This window comes from Capsicum annuum, chromosome 7 (genome assembly GCF_002878395.1).
Source record: "Capsicum annuum cultivar UCD-10X-F1 chromosome 7, UCD10Xv1.1, whole genome shotgun sequence".
NCBI classification, from domain to species: Eukaryota; Viridiplantae; Streptophyta; class Magnoliopsida; order Solanales; family Solanaceae; genus Capsicum; species Capsicum annuum.
Window position 1 is genome coordinate 170,106,298 of NC_061117.1, and position 14,523 is coordinate 170,120,820.

Sequence of the window (14,523 nt, forward strand, 5' to 3'; positions counted from 1 at the left end):
AATTACACTCTCTCCCACTTTTTTAATTACTCTACTCTCTCTCCCTATTAATATGCAAAACATAACCGACATATACATAGCATTCTGTGTATATGTTGGAATTTTTGTAATATGTTTAGGGAGTTGGGATTTTTTGTAATATTGAAAACATAAGTTGTGTATTTATGTAATTTTTAGATGTAAAAATAACAGAACTTCCAACCTTATTTGAATTATTTACCCTTTCTCCCACTTCCTTAATTATTTTACTTTCTCTCCCGATTCATATACATAATAAGGCCAACATATACATAGAAATCTTTGTATATGATAAGACCGACATATACATAACAAGGCCGATTCATATACGTAACAAGCATGAAAAGGACGACCCATGCATAACAAGGCCAACATATACATAACAAAGCCGATTCATATACATAACAGGATCGACATATACATAGAAAACTATGTATATGTATTTTGGAGAAAAATGAGATTTTTGTAATATGTTTAGAGAGATGGGAGTTTTTCTAAAAAGTGAAACTTAAGTTGTGGGTTTGTGTAATTTTTAGAAGCCACCCATATTTGGGTTTATGGCATGCAATTTCCTGTTCTTTTTCACCAAAACCCTTTTGGGCTAAGTAACCGAGGGAAAATATTTGGCAGCTTTATGTTATTTTTGATCAATCGTTCAATCGATTAGAATTTCATACTTATAATGTGTTATAATAAAATAATCTAAAAATTACCTATATACACAAGTTAAAATTACATAATTACATTAAATCCCAAATTGATAAAGTATTTACACAAATCTCAAAATAATTACAAAAATTCTCTTATTTGGTAATTTCTCTCTCCTTAATATTATATATCCAAAAAAGGATGCCTTTTCCTCCCTCTTTTTCTCTCACATTTCAGTCTATCCTCCATTATTCAATCCCTTCTTTCACACCTAAAATCAAGCAACCATACTTAGAGTTTACCATTGTAAGTTTTCAAACATTAATTGAACTTATTGATTTCATTCATTAATTTTTTATTTTTTTTTCTTGAACTTCACCAAATCAGAAAGTCATGAACTTGCTTGAGAAAACAAAGGCAAAAAAAATAGAGATGAATTATTAGAAGCTTCAAAAAATCTCAATTGGGTCATTATCATCATCAACAGAGCACAACAGGGTGGAACATGCCACAGAAAATGAATCCGCTGAACAGAACACAACGGCGTTTATTCAAACGATTGAATCAACAAAATCACTTACTCAATCTTCTGTAAGAATCTAAATCCTAATTATTTGATTATTTAATGTTTGTTTGTATTAGTCTATTTCTGAAAAGGAATGATCTTGCTCCATTTTATATTTTTTTAATACTCTTTCAAAGATTCTATTTTGTAATATCAAATTCTTTCAATATTCTTGGATCTAACTTTATTTTCAAAAATTCTATTTTATATGTTTCAGTATTTTGTCCAACTTTATATTTGTTTTTTGTTGAAACAGGCTAGCTTTTTGGTTGCAAAGATAACTGCAATTTGTATATCAAGGATACTCAGAAGAATAAGTAATTTTCTATGATAGGAAAAAATTACTTGTCATCGCGTCCAAAAATGTAGATTTTATATATTATACATTACTTTATTTAACACGCTTATGTATAATGTATGTCTTTGTATATATAAAAGAGACTGTTTTTGTATTTAGTCGAATTATACAATTATAATCTATGAATTTTGTATAAGGTTACATTATAATTTCTGAAAAGTTTATAGATAAATAATGTATAATGTTAATATTTTATATGTATGGTGTAACATGGGGGTTTGGGCCACAGGTGACAAAAGAGTTTTAAAATGAGGTGTAAGTCACACAAGTCTTAATTATTAGTTGGAGGTGACAATTACTTTATTATGGATTAAGAAAGTTGGGGAAGTTTGAAAATAACCCACAAATTTTTAAATTTACACTTTGATTCCAATGTATACCTAAAATAATGGAAAACAGAGGGAAAAAAGCGTCTTTCCCTCTCTTCTCATCTATTGTTGTTTTCTCTCTCTTAGCGATTTTTGTTGTTCATTGTTTCTGTTTCTACTGCTTTATTCATCATCTTCTGTTTCATTATCATCATTTTCTACTTCATTATCATCTTCATCTTCTTCTTGTCGACCATTTGTTGTTATTGTTGTTGTTGGTACAGCGCTACTGCTGTGATTTGACCAATTTCTTAGGTCAAATTTTGTTTACTACATCACTTTCCACTTTGGCATTACTTCATAGGTGACTTTGGTAAGTAAAATTATGATTTTTATTCGTATTTTTCATCTGGATACACTTTTGTTTTTTCAACAATGGATAGAACCCCGATCATGAATCCAGCATAAGTGCCCATAATTTAAACAGATCAATCATCTGGTGCATCAGATGAGTAATCTGTTGCATCAGAAGATTTATCTATTGCATCATACTATTTATTTGTTGCATCAGACGTATTATCTATTGCATCAGACGTATTATTTGTTGTATCAGGATGTTTATTTGTTGCGCCAGACTAATTATCTGTTGCAACAAATGATTAATCTATTTGAAATAACACAAATCAATCCCTTCCACAAACCTACCAGATAACCAATATATTTGCAACTCTTGCTATTGCTACTAGATTCAAAATTATTCCTTATGTCCAATTACCCGTCCCGAATTTCCTAATTTGATTTCTCATTTTACTTGTCTTTTTCATTAATCAAGAAAATATTAAAAAATCCATATTTTACCCTTTGCATTAATCACTTTTTCTTCAAATTAAAATGGAAACATCATTTAATAGGGGGCCTACACAACAATCGACGTTAAAGATTTTCTTCTCTTATGAAATTTTGATTGAATAGCAAACAATGATTATTTCAAATACATCTACTATCCCACAAACTGATCAGTGGGTTATGGTAAACTAGACATGTTGTTAATTATTTTTCTTAATCAATGTGGCATCTCAATTTGAGACGAAGGGAGTACGAATTAAAACATCAGAGCCAAGCAAAGCAACAAACTAGTCATCTGTTAAAACAGACTATTTATCTGTTAAAACAGACTATTTATCTGTTACATCAACTTCTTATCTATTGCAACATAAGTAATCTATTTTGAACAACACATTAACCCCTGCCACAAACCCAACAGATAAATTTTGCTATTTCTATTGGATTATAAATTATTCCTTTTTACATCGAATCGTCGACATGTTTGTTGAGAAGATAATAGACAGAATGAAAATTAAATATGGACTAAAACGTCAAAGATCAAACATAATTTATTTATTAAATAAAAATAAATAAAAATACATCCAATAGACTAAAAGAAAAATAATAATCTAATTATTATTATTATTATTATTATTATCATCATCATCATTGCCAGTCGGCCAATCTTCAACTGGAAGTAGCAAGGCCCTCCTCAGCCTGCGTATCTCGTGGAGCATTCTTGCTCTAACTCCTCCCAGTTCCCATTGCAGGTCACGAACTTGATTTTGAAGTTCATTCACGGCGTCTTGCATAAAAGTAGAGTCCCACACTAGGTCAGCCATAATCTTATCTTCTAGAGTGTAATATGAAAGACGAGATGCAATAAATAAATAGAGTGTAGTTGACTGAACGATTGAGTAAGGAGGGACCTATTTATAGAGGATTGAATTTGAATGAGAGGCAAAAAGGGGCGACTATTCACCTCCATACATTAATTACATTTTTTATTAAATTAAGAAAATAAATATTATGATATAATTCATGACTTTTCAGATTATTATTATTAATTAGTTCTTTCGAAGAACCATTTTTATTGAGTTGTGGCAACAGATTCTATATCTGTTGCATCAGATAACACATCTGTGACAATAGATATATTATCTTTTGCAACAAAAATATGTTGCATCAGATAACATGTCTGTTGCAACATATAATCTAACTATTCACCTTCATTTATTAATTATATTTTTTATTAATGTGAAAAGTAATGACTTAATTAAATGAAGAAATATTGTGATAAGTCATGACTTTTCAGATTATTATTATTAATTAGTTCTTTCCAAGAACCACTTTTATTGAGTTGTGACTCGATAGAGGTTGCATCAGATAAATCATCTGTGATAATAGATATATCATCTACTGCAACCATAGTGAACCTGTTGCATCAGATAATTTATTTGTTGCAACATATAATCTACTTTTTAAAAAAAAATAACTATCATCATATCATTAATCCAAATTTTCTTACTTTTTTATTTTATAAATAAAAAAAGTACCTTTTCAAATTTCTTAATAACATAATAACCATTTTATTATATATTAAATAATTTAAAAAATAAATTCAAAAACAAAAATGGTGAAAAGTCACGATCAGTTATTAAAATTGTGGTTATAAATTGTGTTTTTCATTTATTTCCTTATTATTTATTTACGAAATATTTTTCATATTGAATAATCGAAAACTCATGTCTTTTTTTCACCCTCTCAATAACAACAATAACCCTTTTTTATAAATAACTGCTAGGTGCAACATATGATCGATCTGTCGTAGCAGATTAACCTCTAACTATTGACACAAATTGCTGCTCAATCTCTACCACCAACCGTCGATATGTTGAGAACAAGGAATAAACAGAATGATTATTATTAAATACTAAATAAGAATTAAAAATTCAAAGTCGACAACAAAATGAAATTAATGTTCATATATTTTTGAATCTCTTGGATAGATTCGATATACAAAAGGAGGAAAATAATCACTAAAATAAAAAAACATTACCTAATTATTATTATTACTATTATTATTATTTTCAATCGGACTTTTTCATCCAGCAGCCTTGCTTCGAAGTCAGTCAAATCTCTTTGGAGTTCATCAAATTGCCTTTGAAGTTCACGCAAGGACTCGATATAAATATTCTTGTACGAATCTGGATCATCCATATTTGTAAGGAGGGACCTGTTTATAAATTATTGTATCTCAGAAAGAAAGCAAAATTGCTTTAAAATAAATCTAACAGATGGGTAATCTGTTGCAATGTATATTCTTTCTGTTAGATAACTTACAACATACAGGTAATCTTTTGCAACAGATGTATATATCTGTTTGATTTCTGCAATAGGTTGATCAACTGTCGTAATAGATGTCTCCAATTGTTTGACAATATAAATAGATTAGTCATCTATTGAAACAAGCTAGTCATCTATTTATTCAATTAAAGCCATAGATAGGATAGGAAGAATAAGGTGCATGCAGATAGATCCACTATCATATGTGTGAGAGTTAAGTATGTATTACTGATAAGGTCACCGGGACAACACACACAAAGTACAATGTTTTTGTGAATGCAGTTTTTAATCGATTAGGCATTGATCATTCAAACAAGATCTTGCATTGTACCGTTAAGTTTGATGGGTTCGAAATTGATAAGGTTGAGGACCTCATGAAGATGGTGCAGATACCCTATTACGAATTACTGACGATTGTTGATCTTGTTTATGTGTGTCAAGTTTTGAGAAGGGATCAATATTTGTCGTCACTGCAGAGAACCAATAGCAATTGGACTTAACTTTAAGTATGCATTGGACCCTTAGAGGGCACTCGAAGACTCGCACTGCATCAAATAAGAATGGAAAACCAATATAGTTATTGCCCTGGCCAAAATTTATATGGTTGGGTTGCTCGCTCGGGGTGATGATTATATGCCAGAAAGTGCGGTAGGAGAAAGATTTCAAGGGAAAATGGGTGTTTGATGGAAGATTATATCATTTGAGAGCTAATTGAAGAAGAGACATAGGGTAGAAAGTAACTTCTAATGAATCTGGCCGATGGAATTATATTAATAGATGCAAAATCTGAATCAAGTGCAAATATGCAAGTGTATCCAGTAATGTAATTTCATATGTTGTGTCTCTGAAAGAAAAACAATGCAGATGGAAACTTTGCTAGGGAGATGCGTGGTCGGGATTATCACCTAGGTAAAAAATAGGAGAAGACCAACAAAGCAGCCTCACAGGCATCGAGGGTAGAAATGATGTTCAGCAAGTCTAGAAAATTTACGCTGACAACAACTGTAGTTAAAATAAGGAAACTAAGTGAAGGCTGCAATTTCTGAATTTTAAATTTCATCTCATGTCTTCTTGTTTGTGTTTCCGATCAGGTCCATTGCCGTTAACCTGATTGGAACCACAAACCAGATTGAAAGGCAAATAGAGTATAATTACTTCCTTAGCAATATTGATTAATTGATTGTGTTTTCTTGCCTTAGTATATTTTCAACATTCCTTGGAGAAGATCAGATACTTGATGTAGTATGTGAATCCCAATAATTTTCAAGCTCGCCTCCAGCTTGTTGATTCTGTATTCAAGCTGATCGTTGCTGTCTTCGAAGTTGGTAAGGAGTTTCTCGTCTCTTATAAGCTTGATCAGGAACACTACCTTCAAAGTTGTGGTAATCTAGAAGCCCTTCAGAACACTTTATTCAGAAGCCTTAAAGGATACATAGAGGGTCGCTGTGTTTGTTTTAGGTCAAAATGTGTTGATGCACATTGAAGATGTGGTCTCAACAGTTGAACAATACACTTTTATTGAGCGCTGCTCCATGTATCTTGCTCAATCAATTTGTAAATTAGTAAGCATGGAGTTACGTAGCGGGTGATCTAAATTGGCTCTAACAAGCCTATCAAACATTACGTAACTCCGAGCTTATTACCCTATCAAAAAAATATGCTCGAGTTAGTGCACAAATCAAACAAGCCCAATCTGTCAGCCTTTCTGCTGATCACTCTTCTCCAGTATAGATGACAAGATATCTTCTAAGCAAAAGTCTACACCATCGCCATACATGTTTGCCTAGGAGCAATTCTTCAGAAGACATCAACATATATCTTTAGAAAATTGCTCCCAGGTAAGCATGTCTGGCAACGATGTAGACTTTTGCATAGCAAAATCTTGTCATCTCTATTGGAGAAGAGCGACCAGCAGAAAGGCTGAGAGATTGAGCTCATCCGATTTGTGCACTAACTCAGTCATATTTTCTTGATAGGGTAATGAGTTTGGAGTTACGTAACATTTGATAGGCTTGGTAGAGATGGTTTAGATCACACGCTACATAAATCCATGCTTACTAATTTATCAAATTGGTTAAGCAAGATGCATAGAGCAATGCTCTATAAAAGTTTGTTGTTCAATTGTTGGGACTACATCTTCAACGTGCATCAATACATTTTGACTTAAAACAAACACAGAGACCTTCTATGTATCCTTTAAGGCTTCTAAAGAAAGTGTTCTGAAGGACCTCTAGAATGTCATAACTTTGAAGGTAGTGTTCCTGATAGAGCTCACAAGAGATAAGGAACTCCTTACCAACTTTAAACACGGCAACGACCATCTTGAATATAAAATCAACAAGCTGGAGGCAAGCTTGAAAATTATCTGGATTCACATACTACAGCAAACGTCTCATCTTCTCCAAGGAATGTTGAAAGCATGTCAAGTCAAGAAAGCACAATCAATTATAACCATATTGCTAAGGAATCAATAATACTCTATTTGTCTTTCAATCTTGTTTGTGGTTCCGATCAGGTCAACGACAGTGGACCTGATCAAAAACACAAACAAAAAAACAATGGATGAAATTTAAAATTCAGAAATTATCGTCTTCGCTTAGATTCCTTATTTTAACTGCAGTTGTTGTTGGCATAAGTTTTCTAGACTTGCTGTATATCATTTCAACCCTCGATGCCCGTGAGGCTTATTTGTTGGTGTTCTTCTATTTTCTATCTAGGTGATAATCCCGACCACGCAGCTCCCTAGCAAAGTGTCCATCTGCATTATTTTTCTTTCAGAGACACAACAGATGAAATTACATTACCAGATACACTTTCATATTTGCACTTAATTCAGATTTTTGCATCTGTTAAGATAATTCCATCAACCAGATTTGCTAGAAGTTACTTTCTACCCTATGTCTTTTCTTCAATTAGCTCTCAGATGATATAATCTTCCATCAACCAACCATTTTTCCTTGAAGGTATTCTCCTACCGTACCTTCTGGCAAATAATCATCACCCCGAGCGAGTAACCCAACCATATAAATTTTGGCCAGGGCAATAACTATATTGGTTTTCCCTTCTTGTTAGATGCAGTGCTATGATTCGAAGGCCCTCCAAGGGTCCAATACACCCTAAAAGTTAGTCCAATCGCTATTGAATCTCTAAACAATGACACTAAAACTAGATCCCTTCATAATGCTTGACAAATAAACATGAGCAACAACCGACATTAAATCTTAATAAGGTATCAGAACCATATTCATGGTCCCTCAACCTTATCAGTTTGGACCTACCAAACTTAACTTTAAAATTGCAGACATCTTGTTTGAACGATCTATGACTAATCAGTAAAAATAGCATTCACAAAATCAGTGCACTCTATGTGTGTTTCCATGATAACATTATTAGTAATACATACCTCCCACATATGAAGTGGTTCCATGTGTAAGCAGTTTATTCCTCCGAACCCATCTTTACTGCAACCTCTTGGGATAGTCCATCAAAAGATAATCAACTATCAGTTCTTTATATCTACAAAGAAGAGGAAAAAAATTGATGTCACAAAAAGAATATTATCCATCAGTTGCATCAGATGTGGAGTCTATTGCAACAGATGTGGAGTTTGTTGCAACAGATATGGAGTCTGATGGAATACATCAAACCAACCTTTCTAGTGGTTTTATTTGTTCTAACAGTTTCTCCATTTGTTGGAACATCAACAACAGTATAAACATCAACAACAAAGAAACAACAACATTTTTTCCAACAACATTATCAACAACAACGAAGCAACATCCTTTGTTCCAAAACCATCAAAAACACCACAAGTTCAAACAATGCCAACCCCACCAACAACATCAATAACTGCATCAACAATAAAGAAACAAATAAAATACATACAAAAAAAATGATACTCCCAACAAGGCTTTTAAACTTCTCCCAACTGATGACTTTTTTCTCATATTATAATAAAAATTTTTAGTTTGTTTATTTAATACTTAAAAGTTCCTTCAAATTTTTTTAATAAATATGATATGGGTAAATAGTAATTAAATAAAAAAAGATGTAAATAATTTGCAAAGAAGAAGACGAGAATGAAAGAGTAATAATGAACCATACCTTACTATCAAAAAGGGGATCAAAATAGAAATTTAAGTCAAGGAAATATATGGATCACTTTTTATTCAAAAAGATATTCTTTATGAGAAGAGAAGAGAAAATAGAGAAAAAAGGTTGTGACCCTAAAGAGGAGAGAAAGAAAAAGATGAGAGTTGAATAAAATAAACTACAACAGAAGGAAGAGATAAGATAATTTCTAATTTTTATAGATGTATGTATGTATTGTGTACGTAGACATGGTGGTTTTCAATATTCATTAATTAATATTTATTAATTTCATTAATAATTTGAGGGGCACGAGGAAGACTAAGACTACTGACATTGAAAAGACAAGACAAGACTACTCAATGAACTCACTTTTGAGATATCCAAGAAACATTTTTTATCGCCTTTAGTGATCTATTACAACAGATATAAATATCTGTTTAAAAATCCCAATAGCTCAGTCATCTGTGACAACAGATGAAAATGTTTATTTGATAATTAATTAAATCAGATATGTCATCTGTTACAATAAATATAAATATCTGTTTGAAAATTTCCAACATCTCAGTCATTTGTCACAATAGATGCAAATTTCTATTTGATAATTAAATCAGATATGTCATCTATTGCAACAGATATGAATACCTATTAGAAAATTTTCAACAGCTCAGTTGTTTGTTGCAATAGATTTCATTGCAATTGATTTAGGTGTAATTAGGGATGAATGAATAAGCTCGCCGGGTCAACTACAAATCCAATTGAGTCTTTATAATTACATGGTATTGGTTTGTGTTCATCCCGACCCGAGTCGTCAATCATCACTCTGAGTTAAAATAAGTTCTCATCAACTCAATGTTAGGATAGTGATAGTACCTAAGTTTATTTAGGTGGAACTAGGGATAAATGAATAAGCTTGTAGGGTCAACTACAAATCCAAATGAGTCTTTGCAATTGCATAGCATTGGTATTGCGTTCATCCCGATCTGAGTCGTCGATCGATCACTCTGCATTGAAATGAGTTCTCATCAACTCAATGTTAGAATAGTGATAGTACCTAAGTTGATTTAGGTGGAACTAGGTATGACTGAATGAGCTCGTAGGGTCAACTACAAATCCAATTGAGTCTTTGCAATTGCATGGCATTGGTATTGCTTTCATCCCGACCTGAGTTATCGATCGATCACTCTGAGTTGAAATAAGTTCTCCTTAGGATAGTGATAGTACCTAATTTAATTTAGGTGGAAATAGGGATGAATGAATGAGCCTAGAAGGTCAACTACAAATCCAATCGAGTCTTTGCAATTGCATGGCATTGGTATTGTATTCATCCCGACCTGAGTCATCGATCGATCACTCTGAGTTGAAATGAGTTCTCATCAACTCAATGTTAGGATAGTGATAGTACCTAAGTTGATTTAGGTGGAACTAGGGATGAATAAAAGAGGTCACAGGGTCAACTACAAATCCAATCGAGTATTTATAATTGCATGGCGTTGGTATTGCGTTCATCCCGACCCGAGTTGTCGATCGATCACTATGAGTTAAAATAAGTTCTCATCAACTCTATCTTAGAATAGTGATAGTACCTAAGTTGATTTAGGTGGAACTTGGGATGAATGAATGAGCTCTCAGGGTCAACTACAAATCCAATTGAGTCTTTGCCATTGCATAGCATTGGTGTTGCTTTCATCCCAACCCGAGTCATCGATTGATCACTCTGAGTTGAAATGAGTTCTTATCAACTAAATGTTAGGATAGTGATAGTACCTAAGTTGATTTAGGTGGAACTAGGGATGAATGAATGATCTCGCAGGGTCAACTACAAATCCAATCGAGTCTTTATAATTGCATGGTGTTGGTATTGCGTTCATCCTAACGTGAGTCGTCGATCGATCACTCTAACTTAAAATGAGTTCTCATCAAATAAATTTTAGGATAATGATAATACCTAAGTTGATTTAGGTGGAATTAGGAATGAATGAATGAGCTTACAGGGTCAACTATAAAACCAATCGAGTCTTTGCAATTGCATGGCGTTGGTATTGCGTTCATCCTGACCCGAGTCGTCAATCGATCACTCTGAGTTGAAATGAGTTCTCATCAACTCAATGTTTTAAAAACTATATCTTTTAAAAAATTTAAAATTAATTAAGATCAATTCAGACCAAATTAGCAATTTTAAAACTTGTCATTCTTTTCCAAAATTACAAATCAACCCATACAAATCATCCATTTGTGCGAAAAACTTTTCATTTCAAATCTGAAGTTCTTGATCTTCTCTCTCTTTTCTCTCTATCTCTAGGGGTCTCCTCTCCCTCTCAACAATACAAAGAACAACTACTCAACATATTGCTCAACCCTTCAAAATAGGTTGATTTTCTTCCCATTTATGACTACATATAGTTGTTTTTTTACTTTATTCTCGATTGTATCCGTCATTTTGTCTGTCTTCCCATGTAACAGAGTTTGATAAGAGTTCTACATTTGTTCTTTATTCTAAAAAATAGGGCTATTTAGTTAATGGTAAAAAAGAAGACTTTTAGTTGTATTATCTTCGAGGATGGGTTAACAATTTCGAGTTTTAATGCTAAAAGAGTAGGAAGCACCCGAGAAAACCCTAGTTTTTATCTTAGTGTTTTGTTGACAGTCATGGTATTATTGGATGGTGTTTATGGTGTTGTTGGTGGCTGTTGTTGATGGTGTTGGTATTTTTGTTTTTTGGCGGTGGTGTCAGTGGTCTTAGTGTTGGTATTGATGGTATTGGTGGTGGTCTTGGTGGCATCTGTGGTGGAATTGATTGTGGTGGTGTTGGTCCATCTGTTGAAACGGGTGAAAGATCTATTAGGAGATATTAAATAGGTCTTCAAATAGATTCCCCATCTGTTCCAACTGATGGGTTATCCGTTGGAGTATTCTCTTGTAATGTGGCGTAGAATAATTTATTGAAATTTGTCCACCTGTGGAGATATTAAATAGGTCGTAAACAGATTCGGGTTCCCTATTTGTTCCAACTGATGGGTTGTTCGTTGGAGTTTTTTTTTTTTTTTGGTTATGTGATAAGAATAATTTATTGAAATTTGTCTCACCTTTTTTTAAAAAATTATGTAGGCATCAAATGCAATGTATTTTTTGTTTTTCTTTTGTTTGTAGTTAAAAGATGTCTCCCAAAAGAAAAGAAACTGAAAGTGGAGAAAGTGGATCAACTTCCAGTCACTAAACAAAAAAGGCTAGAATACAGATAGATTCGAAGGAACTTCCAGAACTATCTCAGTCAGGGAAAAATAAAGTTGAGGAAAGTGATAACTCTTCCTCACCAAATAGGGTAAATAATATCAAAATTCCAGCATGATTCTGTTAAAGCCATTAGTATTGACAAGTTTTGAGTTGTGATGCCGATGAATAACCCTAAAGTAGTATTTGGTGATCTTGTACTTTCAGTTGGGGAAACCTTTTGATGAACTTAGGAGTACTATAAAGAAGGAAAAGATAGATGGACTTTTTAAGAAGAGTTGTTTTGCACACTTTCTTGAGCTGTATGGGCCCCGTCCACTCTGTTTCCCAATGATATGGTATATGGCCTTCTCAAGCGTAGGATCATGTATGCGGGGGATGATGGAGGTCCAAAGGAGGGTGGACAAAATATGGATGAAGTCTGGATCAACTACTGTGGTATGCCGATTTGTTTTGGATTGAAAGAGTTTACCACTGTGACGGGCTTGAGATGCGATCGTCCAGAAGAACCTCCCATCAATAAAACACCCCACAAAGAGTCCAACAAATGCAAGGTAAAAAATGATGGCTTGTTGGGCATTGTTGGACCTAACTACAAAGTGGAGGATTTGATGGCAGATCTCAAAAATAAAGACATACCAAAGAACTACAGGGAGAAATTGTGCTTAGTTTGGTTTGTCCATTATGTTTTATTGGAAAGAGACGTCAGGAAAGTCATAGAACGTGATTTGTTTGCGCTTGCTGATGATTTTGGAAAATTCAATGATTATTCCTGGGGATACGACAGCTACTACTTAGCTGAAAAATATTTACTCAAAGAGCTAAATCCAAAGACGACCAGATTATATAGATTTCCTTGGGCTTTCATGGTAAAATTGATCACTATTTTTACTCATTTATTAATTTATATTGAATATACTGGTGACTTTTTTTTCTTGCTTTCTGTTTACAATTTTTAGGCTTGGGCTTGTGAAGCCATTCCTCCCCTCCAAAAGCATTTCAAGGATTACCCGGATAAGGTTTCTCATCCAAGGATCCTTAGGTGGTTGGCTGCAGTAGAGAGTAGAAAAATAAATATTAACGAGGATGATCTCTTTAACCCTCCATATGATGCAGTATGTCTTCTTTCAACTAAAATAATTTGCCTCAAAGAAAGATATTAAAATAGATGTTCCATCTGTTGCGACAGATGGGTCGACCGTTGTAACATATTGCCCATCAACTGCAACTGGTGCAACAGATGGGTAATCTATTGTGATAGACAATCCATTTTTTGCAAAAGATTAACCATATGTTGCTCTGGTCTCTGAACCCTAATCAATAGATTACCCATCTAATGTAAATTATGCAACAGATGGGTAATCTGATGCAATATATTATCAATCTGTTTCAATATACAGATCAGCAGTTGCAGTAGCTAGATCGTCTGTTGCATAAGTTGGTTGTGTTAACATAACCCAAGCCCTATGTAATACAACTGACTGCAAATTATTATTATTATATGATTTAAATTCCTCCTGTCTTTTTCTTATAAGTTGTGCATTCTTAGATCGTGCCTACCATTGATGAGCTAGGGATGACTTCTTTTCTTACTCTGGATCTTGTTGATACAAAAGAAGACCCAACAGTGGAGTTAATAAAGAAGTAATTGGATAGAGCAATATCCATAAAAAGTGCAGTTAGGCAAGGTCAGTCTAATGTTTAAGCTCTTCATGACCAAACTCAAACTGTAACAGATTTGGGTGCTTCTTCTGGGTTATTACTGGTGATGTTGTTTGTCGTAGTGACAGCCATCCTGTTGCTGCTTCTGCTTTCAATTGTGATTATGAGCATGTTGGTGCTCAACAAAAAATAAATATGTTTGAAAACACCCGTTGCACAGGTCTTCCCTCTCACCCCTGCAAAAGTACCTCCCTGTAACGCCCCGAAAAATGGGTCCCGGAGCGTCACACGGTGCTTGAGGCTATGAGTAGCCCCAAGCTAACATTTTGAGCCATTTTCATTTAATTCAACACAAATCAACGGGGTTTTCATAAATAACCCTCAAATATCAACATAGTAATCATCATCCAAGAATAAAAGAATTTCAGAAAGATAACAAAATATGACTTATTAGTCAACTCCTAACATCTATA